This window comes from Seriola aureovittata, chromosome 19, assembly GCF_021018895.1.
Source record: "Seriola aureovittata isolate HTS-2021-v1 ecotype China chromosome 19, ASM2101889v1, whole genome shotgun sequence".
Lineage (NCBI taxonomy): Eukaryota > Metazoa > Chordata > Actinopteri > Carangiformes > Carangidae > Seriola > Seriola aureovittata.
In genome coordinates this window covers 5,856,744-5,872,516 of record NC_079382.1, presented here as the reverse complement: position 1 = coordinate 5,872,516, position 15,773 = coordinate 5,856,744, and the positions used below count along the sequence as shown (strand labels likewise).

At 41.7% G+C, this 15,773-nt stretch overlaps 1 protein-coding gene across 10 annotated transcripts in view; it reads left to right on the top strand.

The window, feature by feature from the left end:
- Window positions 1–15,773, top strand: part of LOC130187347 (neurexin-3b) — a 283,686-nt gene that overhangs the window by 252,144 nt on the left and 15,769 nt on the right. The gene's annotated exons all lie outside the window — the stretch shown is intronic.

Below are 15,773 nucleotides of genomic sequence, written 5' to 3'. Positions count from 1 at the left end.
GAGATGTGGGGAGATACAGAGGTACAAGTGCATGTGTGTGAGTGGATGAGAGTTCAGGGGTGAAAATGTCTTGCGTGAGAGAGCTCGCGTTTGTGTGTATATCTCTTTAACATGCAGAATTACAACTGAGTTGGTGTTTGATCCAATTCAAAGTCAGAACTTACAGTTGAAATGTTTAAACTGCTCTCCTCTGTGTGCTTGAAAGACACAATAAAACAGGGAAAAAACGTGGATGCTCTTGAGATGTTCAAGAACTGCAGTACGCATGCTAACTGCACTATGTTACGCTCCAGATCTCTCGCCCTGTTTGAAGGAAATCTGAATAAAAAACACATCTTAATATTTTTCAAATTATCTTAAAAGATGTGTTACATTTTGGGAAACACGTTTCTTTGTTTTTCTCGCAGAGAGTTAGATTAAAAATTGCTCTCATATCTGTCAGTATGCAACTAAAGACAGCAGTTGGTTAGGTTAGCTTTGTGCTTCGCACAAAGACTGGACACAGGAGAAAACAGCTAGCTTAGCTCTGGCCAAAGCTAACTCACAAACCAAAGTGTAAAATGACATTTTGCTATTTTACAGGGAATTATGTGCTGAATAAGCCAAGCTAATTTTAGCATCCATGTTAAATACACTGTGTACTTCTCAGAGTGTGGTGTAGTGTGGCGTTCAGTTGGATTTTTTCTGGTGAGAGATTTGTATACTTAAGACATCAGCTCTCTGAGTTGTATGGAACACAACTATCTGTGGGCTAAATGTTTTGTTTTGTTGATAATCAGATTTAGAATGTGACAAAGTTAAATGTCAAAACAAGAAAAAAAAAAAAAGAAAAACCTCTTTCCACTGCTCCAGTATTATGTGTGTTTTTGTGGCTGAGCGTGGATGGATTGTAGCCGTGCTGCTTTTTTCCCTGTTAAATCACTCAAGGTCAGAATACTGTATTTCTCATTCTATCGAGGATTGAAGTGCTGCTGTTCATTGAGGTGTGCAAATCCGGTATCGCCACTGCTCTCTTTCTCTACATTTCCCTCTCTTTCTGTCTCTGTCTGTCTCTATCTGTCACTCACCCAGTCCAGCCTAACAGAGGCCTTTTTCCAATACGTCCTGAGTCCGAGCCAATGAATGTTACTGCCATGCCAAGAAAGTAATCACACGGAGCAGTTCTTTGACACCCAGAGGACAAATTGAACCATTCGTTGTTCATATTAAAGCAATAACTCTCCCTCACGGGTGAGACAGGGTTGGGGGTAAGAGGTTGGTTGGTGGACGACAAGCAGGGACCACTGTTATCAGCCACTTCACCTCGACAGCAGTTTGCCTGGTGTGCAGTGATGATGGCCTTTTATGTCAGCGTTGACACTTGTATGTCTCTATCAGTGCAGGTGTGGGGAGGCCAGAGTCAGAGCCACTAAGTACCCTGTGATTTGGACAGAACTGACACAAAGAGACCTGGTGTCAAGCCTTCATGCATGGGGTTTAAAGGTCCTTAGCAAAAGTAACACAGGCATATGTGGCATCAGTGATCGGTGATAATGATAATGACTGTGTTGAGATACATTACACCGCCGTCGCCGTATCAGATAAAAGGAAAAAAAAAACATGGCATCTCTGGGAAAATGGCATTTAGTGTCACAGGCTATTAATATCAAAGGAAGTCAATAAAGTTCTGCGTGCGATGAAATGCTTTTATATGAAGCACTCTCCTTTTCAAGGTGAAATGATGAAATGATACCTCTTTTGTCAATACCCGGGATGCGGCTGTTAGATGCATGCAAGGTGATGCGCTTTGGTAACTTAGCAATAAAAATTTAGATTTTAGAAGACTAACTTTTCACTTCACTTTTGTGTTGCTTCTGAGATGGTGCCTTGTTCATTCTTCTTCCACAAGCCCCCCTCGCAGTGTCTGCCTTTATTCACACTGCAGTGTCACAGAATTTCATTTGCCAAGGCCTTTAATTTTACAGTTCCCCAGTTGGCTGTCAAATACCGTGGTGTGAGAGGTAAAGAGAGGACCTGTACCAGTCTGGCAGATTTCTCCACCCCTCAGGGTAGGGGAGTAGAGGGAGTTGAGCTATCACTCGTGATGTATTGCAGTGCTGAAAGAGAGCTATAGGCATCTGACACAGTGTTTAAAGAGTAGGGTGTGTGTGCACGTGTAGACTAAAAAGTGTGTGTGTTTTGGTATCTTTTCGCACATCTATTTTTGGTCCACTTCACCAACACTAGCCTCTTTTTTGGAGGTGAGAAGTGGCGAATCCCTCGACATCTCAGGATCAACAGAAGGAAAGACAGGGGTGGGAAGTGGAGAGAACCAATCTCACGCTTAATTAATGATAGCTCCGCAGGGACGCACCGACACGACACACACGTTCCGTTTTCTTTTACTCTCCCCTTCGCTCTCCGTCTCTGTTTTACTTAGCCACTCTGGGTCAAGCGGTCGACAGGGGGTGTAAAGATTAGCATAGCATGTTATGTTTTCAAGGTTTCGCCTCAGTTCAACTCAAAGGCTGAGAGTAAATTAAGTTCACACATACAGTAGTGTTTTGTGGTGATTGTTTTCAGTTTTTATTTTGAAAAATGTGCTGGGAATTTATTGAAAATTAAAAAAAAAAAAACACAGGTTATCTACAGCTACAGTAGGTTTGTGTTTTTTAAAAAGTTTGCCCAGGTACTGTACATGTAAGGACAACATGACATTTGGAAGCATTAGGTAAATAAGTATTGTTATAACAAGACCATCATAACAAACAAGAGCTTTTTTTGCTGTGCACCACCTCTAGTCCTGAAAACCTATTTTCCCAGTCTTCTATTTACTCTGATCAGTGTGATCTTACATGAACACAGTGTTTCCTGCCAAAACCAGAGTTTTTGTTACCTCACATAACAGGATTCTTTATTTGTGTTTTTCTCAGCACTCTCTGTTCTCACTGATTTGAGGTGGGCGGGCTTCTATTGGAAAATCATGGTGTCACACACTTCAGTGCAACAATCGAAATTTGAATGAGAAGGTGATGGGAGTTTGTGCGTTTATTTGGTCACTGTGAATCAAATTTAATCAAACCACACCCACACACTCTTGAGGAAATAGATTAGTCTTAATAAATGACAACTAAATATGCCTTCAAACTTCGATTATGTCTTATTTTTAATATTAATGTCATACAGAAATACTAATACCAAGTTTTTAGGGGCTTTAGAATATGTATCTTAAAACTTCTGTCAGAAAATGTAAAATAATTACAATGGTTGTCCAGCTCAGCCGCAATCAGCCAAATTTGTCAGTCTCTTTACAGTAAGTGTTAAGAAGCGTTCAGTCAGCAAAGGTTCATCATCCATACAAAATATTTTGTAATCTGGTTTTCCATTAAATGAGGTCTGCCATGATCTAAGAGTCACGGTCATGGCATTATTCTCAAAACCACTGCACCAGCAATTGTAAGGAGTTGCCACATCATATCCATTTCTTTATGAACGTTATAAATGGTCTGGGACCTGGCATTAGATATGTCAACAAGCTGCCTCCCCCTGAAGATCATGCCCACCGCCTACCCTCATTCTCGCTGTCAAAGCCTGCACATCTTTTGAAGATTCAACCTGAGTCATCATTCTGTGTTTCATCCACTTAGCAGCTGGAACATTTCTTTGATCATGTGCCTCAGAGGGGGGTGACTAATGCTAACCATGTTAGCTTCAGCTGTCTGCCCTCAACTCTTCCCCATACCCCGTATATAGCCGTGATAATTCATGCACACAGAAATGCTAACATAAGGGGAATGTAATTTTACTTGTTGCACTGCTATGGGATTTGCACACTGAATTTCTGCTCTTTAACATGCGTAAGTAAAACTGAGAAGTTCACTGTAAACAAATCTCACACTTCAAAAATCCCTTTACTCCTTTATATTCCATTATCATAAATATTATTAGCTTTTTATTGACTTGGCAAGACAAGCAAATAAGGTCTAGAAGAGGAGTAATGCAGCGGTCAATATATATAAACAAGAATAATTGAATAAATATTGTCCCATTATAAATCTGTTTACTTAATTTAGTCTCACACGGACCCCTGACTGATTCAAGATTCAAGACCTTTATTTGTCGCAGGCAAGACAGTACCGGTGCAGTAAGATGATAGTCTCCAGCTGTGCAAACAAATAAAATAGAAATATGCAACTGGAACAAAATGTGCAACCAGAAATGTGCAAATGAATAACTCAAGTACTGTATCTAAATGTGTGTAAGCAATAAATTAAATAGAAATAAATAAATAACCAAGACTGTCTGACAGAGCGATATTCCTCAGAGTATTGTTATGGGTAAAGAGAGAGCAAGAGAATACTGAACCCTAGCAGCGTTGTCTGTTTAACAGTCTGATTGCGTGCGAGTGTTTCAGTGCGAGCTTTCATGATGCAGAGTTGTCTGCCTGACTTCAGCAGCTTTAACAGTTTATTACTGGGGTGACTGGAGTCCCTGGAGACCCTGAGAGCCCTGACCAGACACCGCCTGGTGTAGATGTCTTGAAGGGCGGGGAGTGTAGTTCCAATGGTGTGCTCAGCTAAGCGCAAAACCCTCTGCAGTGATTTCTGCTCCTGGACAGAGCAGCTCCCATACCAGGCAGTCTCAATGGCTCCAGAGTAAAACGTCCTCGGGATGTGAGGGGGCGAGGGGAGTTTGAACTTTCTGAACTGCCTGAGGTGGTAAAGTCTTTGCTGGGCTTTACCCGTTGCTGTGTTGATGTGTGTGGTCCATGTCAAGTCCTCTGTGATGTCGACTCCAAGTTACTTGATCCACAACCATGTCTTTGGTCTTGCTGATGTTCAGAAGTAGGTGGTTGGCAAAGCACCAGGTGGTCTCCTTCATCCAGGTAGAAGCTGTTATCATTCCCTGACACCCCATCCCCCACCCCCACTACCAAAGTGTCTTCCACAAACTTCACAATGGAGTTGGAGCTGTGCTCGGCTGTGCAGTCTTGGGTGTAGAGTGCGTACAGCAGTAGGCTAAGGCACAACCGTGGGGGGCCCCTGAACAAACCCCTGGGATGCTCCTGACACCCCTTGGGGGCCTGGCTGCAACAACCTGCTCTCTCTCTCTGAAAGAATAAACAGTCTAACATATGTTCTCCAGTGTTTGTAAGTGTTTGTGTTGAAATTGAAATGGCTCGACAATTAATTTGGAAGTTACGCAACACAATTAAATTTTTCTAGTTGCCTGCAGCATGAAAAGCCATTAAGGAGGATGATAAAGGGGAACCCCACCAATTTTGCCCATCAAAGTCTATAAATCTTGTCCTACTACAAAAAAAACATTACATTGTGAAAAAAACATGATATGAAGCCTTTTGTGGCTCCAGAAGAAGCTGCATAAAATCAGATAAATTGCCTAGAGTGATGTCACTTGAGTCAGCATCAGTTGGATCTGAAGACTACAAGTTTGATGATGAAAAAGTTAGACAGATATGAGCTTACAAGAATTTAGACTGCTACTAGCACAACACACCCAAATCTCAGACAGAACTGTCATCTGTCAAATTGCATTTTGGGTAATGTTGGTGCCAGGCTTTAAAAAGGAAGAAGAATGTGTGGGATGAAAAAGACGATATCTCTGGTTCTGCTGCATCAGTTTTAATAATTTGGTAACTGTCTTTTGTGAGTTTGAAAGTACTAAGGAAGTGCAATGCTTAATCAGTGTAGTGTAACAACAATTAAAGTCAGGAAAAAGCTTTTTGTGAAGCAAATGTACGCTGCTAGATAGCTTTGAGTACTGAGTGCTGGTCGCCAAAGTTCCTCAAGGCAAATTCATGTTGATTATCAGTCCAAGTGATAGACTTCATTCAGGGACAGGGAAAAATCACAATAAACTAAAACAGGTAGAGCTTGTTAAGTGGCTACCTAAGCTTTCAGCTCTGCAGAATTCTGGTTCATCCAAAGAACGGATTTTACGGTTGCCAGTTTGATGTGGATAGTCATTTTGGGAATGCTCATTTATGCAAGGGTCTCGTGGGAGATCAGCGTCTCTCGTTCTCAATTAACTCGCGCTGCTGGCCTGAGATGTTTGGGAACAATTAGGACGGGAGGCTGCAATCTAGAGTACCGCGGGGGAAAACAGCTGAAGGAGAGACACTGAAAGTGATTTGCATGGCTGCCGTGTTAAAGAAATTGCTTGCGTCCATCATCTTCAACTGGCCTGGTGCTCAGGAGACGGGAAAATGAGAGGTAAATTGTTTGTAGTTTAATTGGGCTTTTTTTTTTTCTGCTGAGAAGCTGGAAATAATGCCATAACTACGCGCTTGGATACACTTTTCCATGATGACAATAATATGACATTGAATTGAGACGGATTCCTCTTTGGCACAGTGTGATTTCTGTATTTTCAGATAATTTTCAAGGTGATTCTGATAGATAGTATGAAGTGGAGAGTTAGAGGAGAGTTTAGAGAGTCAGGGCAACATGCAACAAAGGTCATAAACCAGAATCCTCTCACACTGTTGCTAGATAAGGTTTTGAACACTATGCTACCACAGTTCCCACTCTCCTTCCTCTTTTTTTTTTCTTCACACTGTTTTCCTCGACTCCTCTATTTTACTCTGTCTATCTGAAGTACGTCAGGGATGTTGCTTAACGCCTGGGGATATATGATAATCACTGATTTATTCTCTCTTCAAGAGGCAGTGAGGAAGGCGCTGTGCAGCATGCTGTGAGGCTCCATGTGGTAGTCTGCTAGATGATGTTTGATGAGTGTGTTCATTTGTGTGTTCATCTGCTCCTATTGTGTAAGCACACAGGTGTGCGTGAACACGAGTGCGTGTAGGCGGGTGCGCTCCACTTCTCCACCTGCTGTCAGTCGTCTTTTCTTTTCATTTAGTTGGTCTCTGTGATCGCCTTCCCTCACAACCAGCCCCCAGACCTGCCTGTAATTGTGTAAAGGTCAAACTAGTAGACAGGTATTCCTCGGGATGTTTTCTGTATTCACTCCTTCCCTTCTTTTTTCTTTCATAGTTGGTATCTCTTTTTTCTACCTGTTTTTCTGGCTGCCCCCGCCAGACACCCCAGCTCCCAGTGAATTGTGGCAGAGGAATGCTGGAGGTCCGCTAGTTGCTCAGTAGGTCCAATTAGCAGACAGCAGACTGACGGGGACCCTGCTGGTGTGAGTGGCTCATTAGAAGGATAGACACACACACATCCATGCACACATTTTGCACTAGCATCTATTCATCTTTTTTCCCACACACCTGCATACATGCACGACCAATTTGAGCTACCGTAGCTTGCATAAATTTGCACACACACATACACACTCAAAAATCAGTCAGCCCTGTTGCTGCCACAATGTCAGAACAGAACAGAAGCACAGTATCAGGATTTTCAGTGTGTGCTGCCAAACAGTTCCCCCCCACCCACCCTCAACATGACAAACTCATTCCAGCACTGTCATGGATTGTCTGTCTTCTCAGTCGCCCGAGTGTGTATGCAACGTTGTGATTCCCTTTATGAATTTTTCATGTCACTTGGCGTGCAAGAGAATATGTATATAGAGCTATTTCCATTAGACTTCTCTGTGTGAACGTGTTTGTAGATGTTTGCAATTTCATGTCTGTAGATTATGTGTTCCTTTGTGTGTGTGTGTGTGTGTGTGTGTGTGTGTGTGTGTGTGTGTGTGTGTGTGTGTGTGTGTGTGTGTGTGTGTGTGTGTGTGTGTGTGTGGGTGTGTGGGTGAGTGTTTGTTAGAGTGTGTGTATGCTCAGGAGCAGTCTCTCAGTGAGTGAGAACCAGCAGCTAGCTCCAGGGGTTTTGAACCACAGGGGTCTCTGTAATGGATGTCCCCCATGCCTCACAACACAGCTTATATAGATCCTGCGGGAATGTGTATGTGTAAACCTGCTGTCTTGTCAGCCGCCACTGCCACGGCGGGGCACTCACTCTCAAAGGGGCAAGCAAACAGCACACATCAGTTACACACAACAGTGCAGTCTGTTTCTGAACTGACCGGCAGGACATCAGAACATGCTCTGGGTGCTACACAGACTCACCTCATGCTGTGCTGCCTCCAGAAATGGCTGACTGGTTATAAACAAGATACACATGCCCAACTAAAATCTCAAACTTACAACTGAAGCTACAGAGTGACACTGCCAGCCACTAAACACTGATAGTGTTTATGAAAGCCAATTCCAACTATGCAATGCAATTAACTTCAACAGATCACTTTAGTCAAGAGAATTTAAATGCCTTCTAATTATACAGCATATCTGTCCTTGAGTTTAACAGAACAACTGTGGATTAAAAAACATCCCAAATGTTATTCAGGGCCTTACTTATCAAATCCAGATTCTCCGCCTTTCGGTACAGATGTCATCTATCCCCGAGCACATGCCAGTAGACTTACATGGATTATCAAAGTGGAACAGTCGGTATTAAATCCTGTGCCAAGCCATTTTTAAAAAAAGTTGCGAGGTTGCTGCGAGATCCCACACTCATGATGGTGTTTAATTAACTTTTTTCCAGCACAACGGTTCTGGGAACAAAACTGTTATAGAAGTTAAACTTCTATTGCCAGCATTTTTTCCTTAACACTTCAAGTTACTTTATATCAGACTTAGAAAGTTGCTGCTTTTCCTGGTGAAAAGCTAAAACTGCTTCAGTCAGTCACTCTCTCGCTCTCTCGCTCTCTCTCTTGGCACGCAAGACTATGCCAGCTGTTTCTCCTTGTTTATGGTTAGTTTACTTTTTTATGTTTTACATCAATATTCCAGCATTTTGGGAAATGTTCTTATTAAGGTTGCATGAGAAAATCAATATTAATGTCATCTCTGTGTTTGACAGATGTAGCTCGGTGATGTTATTAGCCTAGCTTAACATAAAGTCTAAAAGTAGCAAGCCTAGCTGTAGCTAAGGAATGTTCCCAACTCCATAATTCTCATATTTTCATGTATTTAATTTATCGAAATGAGACAAAACCAAGAATATTTGCCTAATTTTTCATTATTTTATTAATATAGCATTATAGAAATCATGTCCTCAACAAACAGCTAGCTTAAACGTTTGTAGCCCTGAATAAAACCCGGTTGACGCTAGCATGTGGTGGCCAGTAGCTTAATACCTAGCAAGACATGCAAATGAGACATTTTTGGAGATGCTGAAAGACATATCTCTGTTTTTATTTTATTTTTGTTGCGTTTGACAGATGAAAGCTGCTTTAGACTGCCAAGCTAGGCTAAACCTGTCACAGAGATATCTTTTATATTGAACGCAACACAGACATGAAAAATGGTAACTTCAGGTATGTTTGAGGCCGCGCTCACAGAACTGGTGACTTACTCCACAGTGGGGGGCAATGAATCTCTGCCGACTGCTGTACTGTGAATATATTTGCTGCCAGCCTCTGATATGCACTTGGAGCGTGTGAATTTATGTCTGTATGTGGGAGAGAAAGAGGAAGACTTTTGCGGGGGTATTCAGGGATCTATATGTGCGTTACTGTATCTGTGTGTGTACAGAATACACCATGTGCCTCCTAGAGTCAATAGGACTTAATTAAATATGTATCACACAGACACAGCCTTTGATGTTTCACAGCAATAATGTCTTCTGTTTCATTGCTCAGCTGAGCTGTTAGCAAGGCCCAGTAATGTTTCTCTTTTGTGTCCCCAGAGAGTTGGTGCAAACCTGTTGCTCTTAATAGCAATGAGTGAAGAATAATTGTGAGGATTCGTGTGTCTGTGTGTGTTCATAGGAAGTCATCCCTACTTGTGTAAGCATGCGAAGGTACTGTGGGAGGGCTCAGACGTGCGGGATTTAAATAAAAAAAAAAATCATTTCTCTGTTGGTTAGTGATTACGTTTCAACTTTCATCTTCTAAAAAGAGAGTAAATCGAATGCTTAATTTGGTTTGTGCTCATTAGGAACTGAACCCAAATGGGACCTCTGGCTAATTTGGGAAACGTAAAGCTGCCAGCATCAGCCATTACATAACGCCTACATTGATTTGGTATTACAGCCTTGAAGTCATAATAGTCTTTGACTGTGAGAAATATAGCAATATTGAAATGGATTGAAAAGGGAGCTCAAAATGTAGTCCACAAGGAGAAGGTGCAGGGTCCGATTGCAGCTACTTGTTTCAGACTTCACACATTCTGAATAGAAAGCCAATAGCTCTCCCAATTGAACATATCGTCTTACTTATTGATTGTATTGTTGCAATTAGTGAGGTCAACTCAGGTCTATTTATAAAGCCCCTTTGTCCCAAACAACAGTGCAAACACAAGCCTCCCTAGATTTAGCTAATCAACAGCAATTCAGTTACTCATTGTTATAACAAGATACCATTTGAACAAAATTGTTTTAGATGTATTAAGTTTCATTGGTGTTTTGAATTGGAAGAAAAGCACAATTTATTTTTGAAAAGCTTGGATTAAGTGAGTCTAACAAACTGATCCTGAATGAAATTGTTTTTTCAGACTCATTCAAGCCTTGTTAACATATGTATATTCATGACTATAAAACAGATCCCACAGATCACATCACTTCACACTGAAGACAGATGTTAGATGATGTTCACACAGAGCAGCTAACATCAGACATACTGATTAATATGAATAATAAAGTAATGTAGCAAAAACAGACCCAAACGCTGTTGTAAAAGAAACAGTGAGAAAGTTTGGCAGCATTTTTAAAGTCCAAAGGTGAGCACAGAATCTGATACAAGTACAGATGTGTTACTGTTTGCTCCTCTGTTAAATGAGCGTGTTCTTGTAACCATATCATCTCGTAGACTTAGAATACAGAAAATTAATTGGCAACAATTTTGGCGTTTGATTTCATAATCAAAAAATGCCAAACATTCACTGGTTCTGGCATGTAAAATGTGACGATCTGAGTTTTTTTTTTTTTTTTATTTGCTTTTTATTTAAGTTGTCTATGATGTGATTGATCTATGACTTTTTGGACAAAACAAGCTAATTAACACGTCAACTTGGGCACTGGGAAGTTGTAAATTGACTTTTTCTCTATCTCATGACATTTTACAGTAAAAAAGTTGTTGCTGCGTCTCAAATCAGGTGGCATAGTGTATGAATTCTGACACGGCAGTGTTGTCCCAAATTAAATAAGGCCATTGTGCACTTGATAATGAACATTTTATTTTCCTGTGTCATGCGACATGAAAGTTATGCCACCATTGGCACCAACGACGTCTGCTCCCACCTTGGTCGCCATCTGAAACTACATTGCCGTTTTTTCCCATTCTGCTACGTAGCCAAGATGGCCACCGTTGACGCACAGAAGTCAATTTTTTGACCATTTTGAGTGCGCCATAAGAGCACTTGATTAGCATCTTGCTCTACTTGTCAATGTGAATGTGAGACCAGGCTAACCTGCTTTATGAATCAACATATTGTGGAAAAAAAAGCTTAATTTACTGAAGTAATCCTGCTTCAACTGGTAATCCTGCTTGCTTTGCTGGTCTTCAAACAGGAAGACTCTTACCTTATTTTCATTTAGAGGACCAGTCTCGACCAGTGTCTTGTGATCCTCCAGGAAAATGGAGCCCTTTCCATTTCCCTTCCCTCCCCAGTGCTCTCATCTTCTCTCTGCGTCTTCTTTGGTCACGGCTTTCAGGGCAGCTCACCACCACATCCACATGAATTCCTCACTTCCTCTTTGAAGGGAGAACCACAAACGGTAACACATACCTTAACTCAGAGCTGTAATCGCTGCTCCAATTTCACCTGAGGACGTCATGGACTTGCATAGAGAGAAAAAAATTTCCCTCCATCTCTTGTCTGTTCACCTCACATGTCACTCTCTTCCTATCTCTGTCCATGTGACCGCCTAATTTTTTCAGTTATTCTGTCTTTGTGTGTACATACATGTTTGTGTGTGAGTGTTTGTCACAGGTTTTCCCTGATGACCTTGTACACTGCAGCAGGGGGGTGATTAAGGATCAGGGCCAAAGACCATTTCCTTTTCCATGGGAAGATGAATGACCCTGTTTGAAAGTGGCTGCCTATGGCCTCAGGGCAATTAGAGTTTGCTGTGAGCCAGCAACCCTCACTGCTCTGTGTGCAAAGGCAGGTCCTTGAGAAAAAGAGAAATACTGGCATCTAACCCATTCTGCTGAAACCAACACCACGGTGATAGTGAACAAATTAAATGCATTTTCTTTTTTTCTTTTTTTTTTTCCTTTCCAGCTGTTTCCCTCCTGCTCTGTTCACCCAATTCTCCCGCCCCCTTTCGATTTCTCCATAAACCTGGAAAGAAAAAAATGTGCTGACTACAGGAGGCCAGTAAGAAAGGCCCGCTGAGGGTGCTCATTCGCAATATCAATATTTGATCTTGGAAATCATTTAGCATGTGGCTTACAAGGTCCTACATGTTGATTCTGCTGCTCATTTTGTTGTAATTTATCCACTACATTGACAGAGAAGGTTAACAGCAGGACTTCTAGCCTTTTTGCACTGCTTGTGTTCACTTGCATCTTTCAATAATATGGTTACTAATGAAGATTTAACGTCCAGATCAAATGTTTTATTAGATTCACCTCTGTGTGTTATTTTTAACACAAATCTCTGTTGCCATTTCCACCCGCCACCTTTTCATCCCTCCGATTTTTTTCTGATAAAGCATCTTATCTGTCACAGAGCAGGGAGCATGAGCAAAAAGAGTTGTGGCAGCCTATTGATAGGGATATGGCCCAGCGCCATTGATTCCCCTTGTAATACAAGCCTTTCCCTTGTCGGCCTGTCAAAGCCGGGATCAGACATGATAACGCACACATCAGACAGCCGTCAATAGAAAGGCGAAGCTTCCGCCATGGAGATGACTATCTTATTTTGGTACGAGGGCTGGTGGAGTGGAGGAATGGGAAGTAGTGAGATAGCGAGAAAGCGGAGATGGGAGTGGGAGTCAGTCTGACCCCTGATTTCTGTCACTTTCTGGACCATTTCTCAACCTGGAAAATAGTCTGCTGTATGTATCCCCTTCTAACGTGTGACAAAATATTTCCAAGGTGACCAAGGAGCACCTTGGGCAAGAGGAAGTTGCTTTGAATTGTGTGTCTTTAATTTGCCCTTGCCTCTGCGTCGTCACTTTGATCTCTGAACATGCAACCATATTGGATATCCATGGCAACTCACTGCCAGGATAAGGCGCTTGAGGAAAATTGATTTGTTTGGGGTTTATTCCCATCAGTGCTAAAAAAAAAAAAAAGAAAAAGAAAAAAAATCAGCTTTAGCCATTGGGCACTGTGGCATTGTAAATAAACCAAATTGGGTTTGATAGCAGGGCTATAATGTGGATCTATAATCTTGTGTCTCCACCTTTCTCAAAAGGCTTTGTTTCTCAGTGTCCTTCACCCTCTGGGCACAAAGTCATGTGAAGGTCATTAGTTATGATAAGACCACGGTTTGTTCAGGAGCAACCTCCCGTGCCCTCCCTGATAATATGACTCAGTGTACTGTACTTAAGCATGTGATTCCCCCCTCACCTCTGGAAGACACAGCACTGTTCACGCTCATATTTCATGTCCTGTTTGTAACCCAGAGGCCATGGCTGCGTTTTAGCCTTTGCACTGCTTTTACTGACCCAGGGGAAAACTATAGACAGTGGTCGAGTACATTATGTCTTTCTTTCCCCCGCCGAGCACAAGCTGTTTCTTTGATGTGACCGATCAAATCACCGTCATGCTCAGCAGAATATTCAACTGCAGACAGAGCCGCAGATGCAGCAGCTGCTCTTGTTATCGTCCATGTATTTGAAGAGTTTCACTACAAGTCGAAACAATTGCTGTTATATCCGTATGATCTTCAGACGATGGCCGTCAGCACATTATTAAATTATGGTCTGTTTTAAGACATAGTTGTCAAGATTGCTCATTAGTTGTTGAAATTAAAACAATTCTGGAAAAATAAAGAAAAGACATTATTACAAATCTTACAGATAGTATTGTTTATTTAGGGCCTATTTATTATTAACAGAGTGATGTGCTTCCTTTTCTGTCGCAGACACCAACCTGTTGTTAGTAGAGTTTCAGAGAGACGCCTGAGAGACGAGATGGTTTTTGGTTCTTAAAACTACAAATATATCTTCCTATGGATTAACACAGATAAAACACAGGGAAAGTGTAAAAATGTGACCATATTCTTTAAAAAATGAAACAAAGCATTTTTAATTCAGATCTGACAGTTATTAAAAAAAAATTTCTTCTTTCCACACTGCTCCATCCATCTGCGAATTGTTGTCAAATTTCTTCGCATAATAAATTATAAATCTCCTCTGGACGGGCATCTCTTCTTTTTTCTGTGATGAAAAAGTTTTTTTTTAATAAGTGTTGTTTCCCAAGCTTCAAGTTTATTGTTAATCAATCTTGCAGCCTCTTTGTTCACTCTGAGGTCAGGCCTGACTGGTGATGTAGCATACACTCCATTCACTGGCTGAGGTAATTGCAGCTTCGCCTGTTAATGGTCTCTGCATTGCTGCCGGCTGATTCACAGTAGTCAGTCCAGAATTTCTGATTAAACACCAGAGAGGCTTTGTCGAGGCTGAGACCGCCCAGCACCCATGCACGTTCTCCCTTTTGTTTGTGTCAATGCCGTCAGCTGTGAAACTAAAAGCTGTGTATTTTGAGAGTTGTCTCCCAAGGAGGCTGTCTATCTTCATCGATTGCCAGTGTGATCCTTTTAGTTGATGTGCTGAAGTGGTCAGAGGTAAATGCTGTTTTAATGAAGTCTGGCTATTGATCTCGCTCTGGTGTTTGTTTGTGGAGTTAGGAATTTGAGTATCTCTCAAAAGCAGGGTAATCAGGATAATCAGGCATGATGCACATAGCCTGTGAGTTTTTATGTCCTCAAATCATCGTGTATGATACACATTCTTTACACACTGCACACACAGCATACACACACACACACACACACACACACACACACAACAAACCATCCTGTAAATCCCACCACCCAGCCTCTCTTCAAATGACGATGAGAATGTTTGTTGAGAATAATTACACCAAAAAAGAAATCACTTTGCTGCCAAAATATATCCCACTCTATGTTATGGAGATTTAGACAGAGAATTGGATTTCCCCAGCTGTGAAATCAGTTTTTGTAGTCCCGCTGGCCAACCGCATCATTATGCTTTACCCCGCTGTAGGCTCCCATCACTGCACAAATGCAGCCTATGCCTTTTCCGCTCCATGAGCTCCCTTTGCATTTACAACATCTAGCCTCATGCCATATGTTATTATCGACATCTCTGGTCAACTGAGAGAAGACTGTGAGCTCTGTGTGTCACTTCATTGGTTCTGCATTAGCCCAAATGCGGAAAAATGGCACCCTAAGCCCCTCGTGAGAAGCACTTCAATCTGAACCATTGTGATGGGCAGAGATACATCATGTGTTTATGAAAGTGAATCAGGCACACATCTAGCGAATCTACAAATGTCATATATCACACTTCAAAAGCCCTCTTCAATTACTCTGAGTGGAATCAAAGTTGCTTAGATGAGAGGGTTTCTTACTCCGAGTCTGTAGATGATTTTCAATGAAATGGAAAGTGAATACATTGGAGTGTGTCCTTCTAACATTTGCATGCAACCTCTACAATGCATGAGCTGAGGCAGTCAGTCCTCTGCTTTAGTGTGGATAGGTTCGAAGATGAAGTGCTTAATGATTTTCTGCTTGCAGGAGTTCTGCAATGCTGTGCAGGGCTTTGGCCTCTGTGTGCCGACAAGTCAAGAGAGCACAGAGATTATAAGCATTTGTGATGAGGCTTACGTCTGGGCTA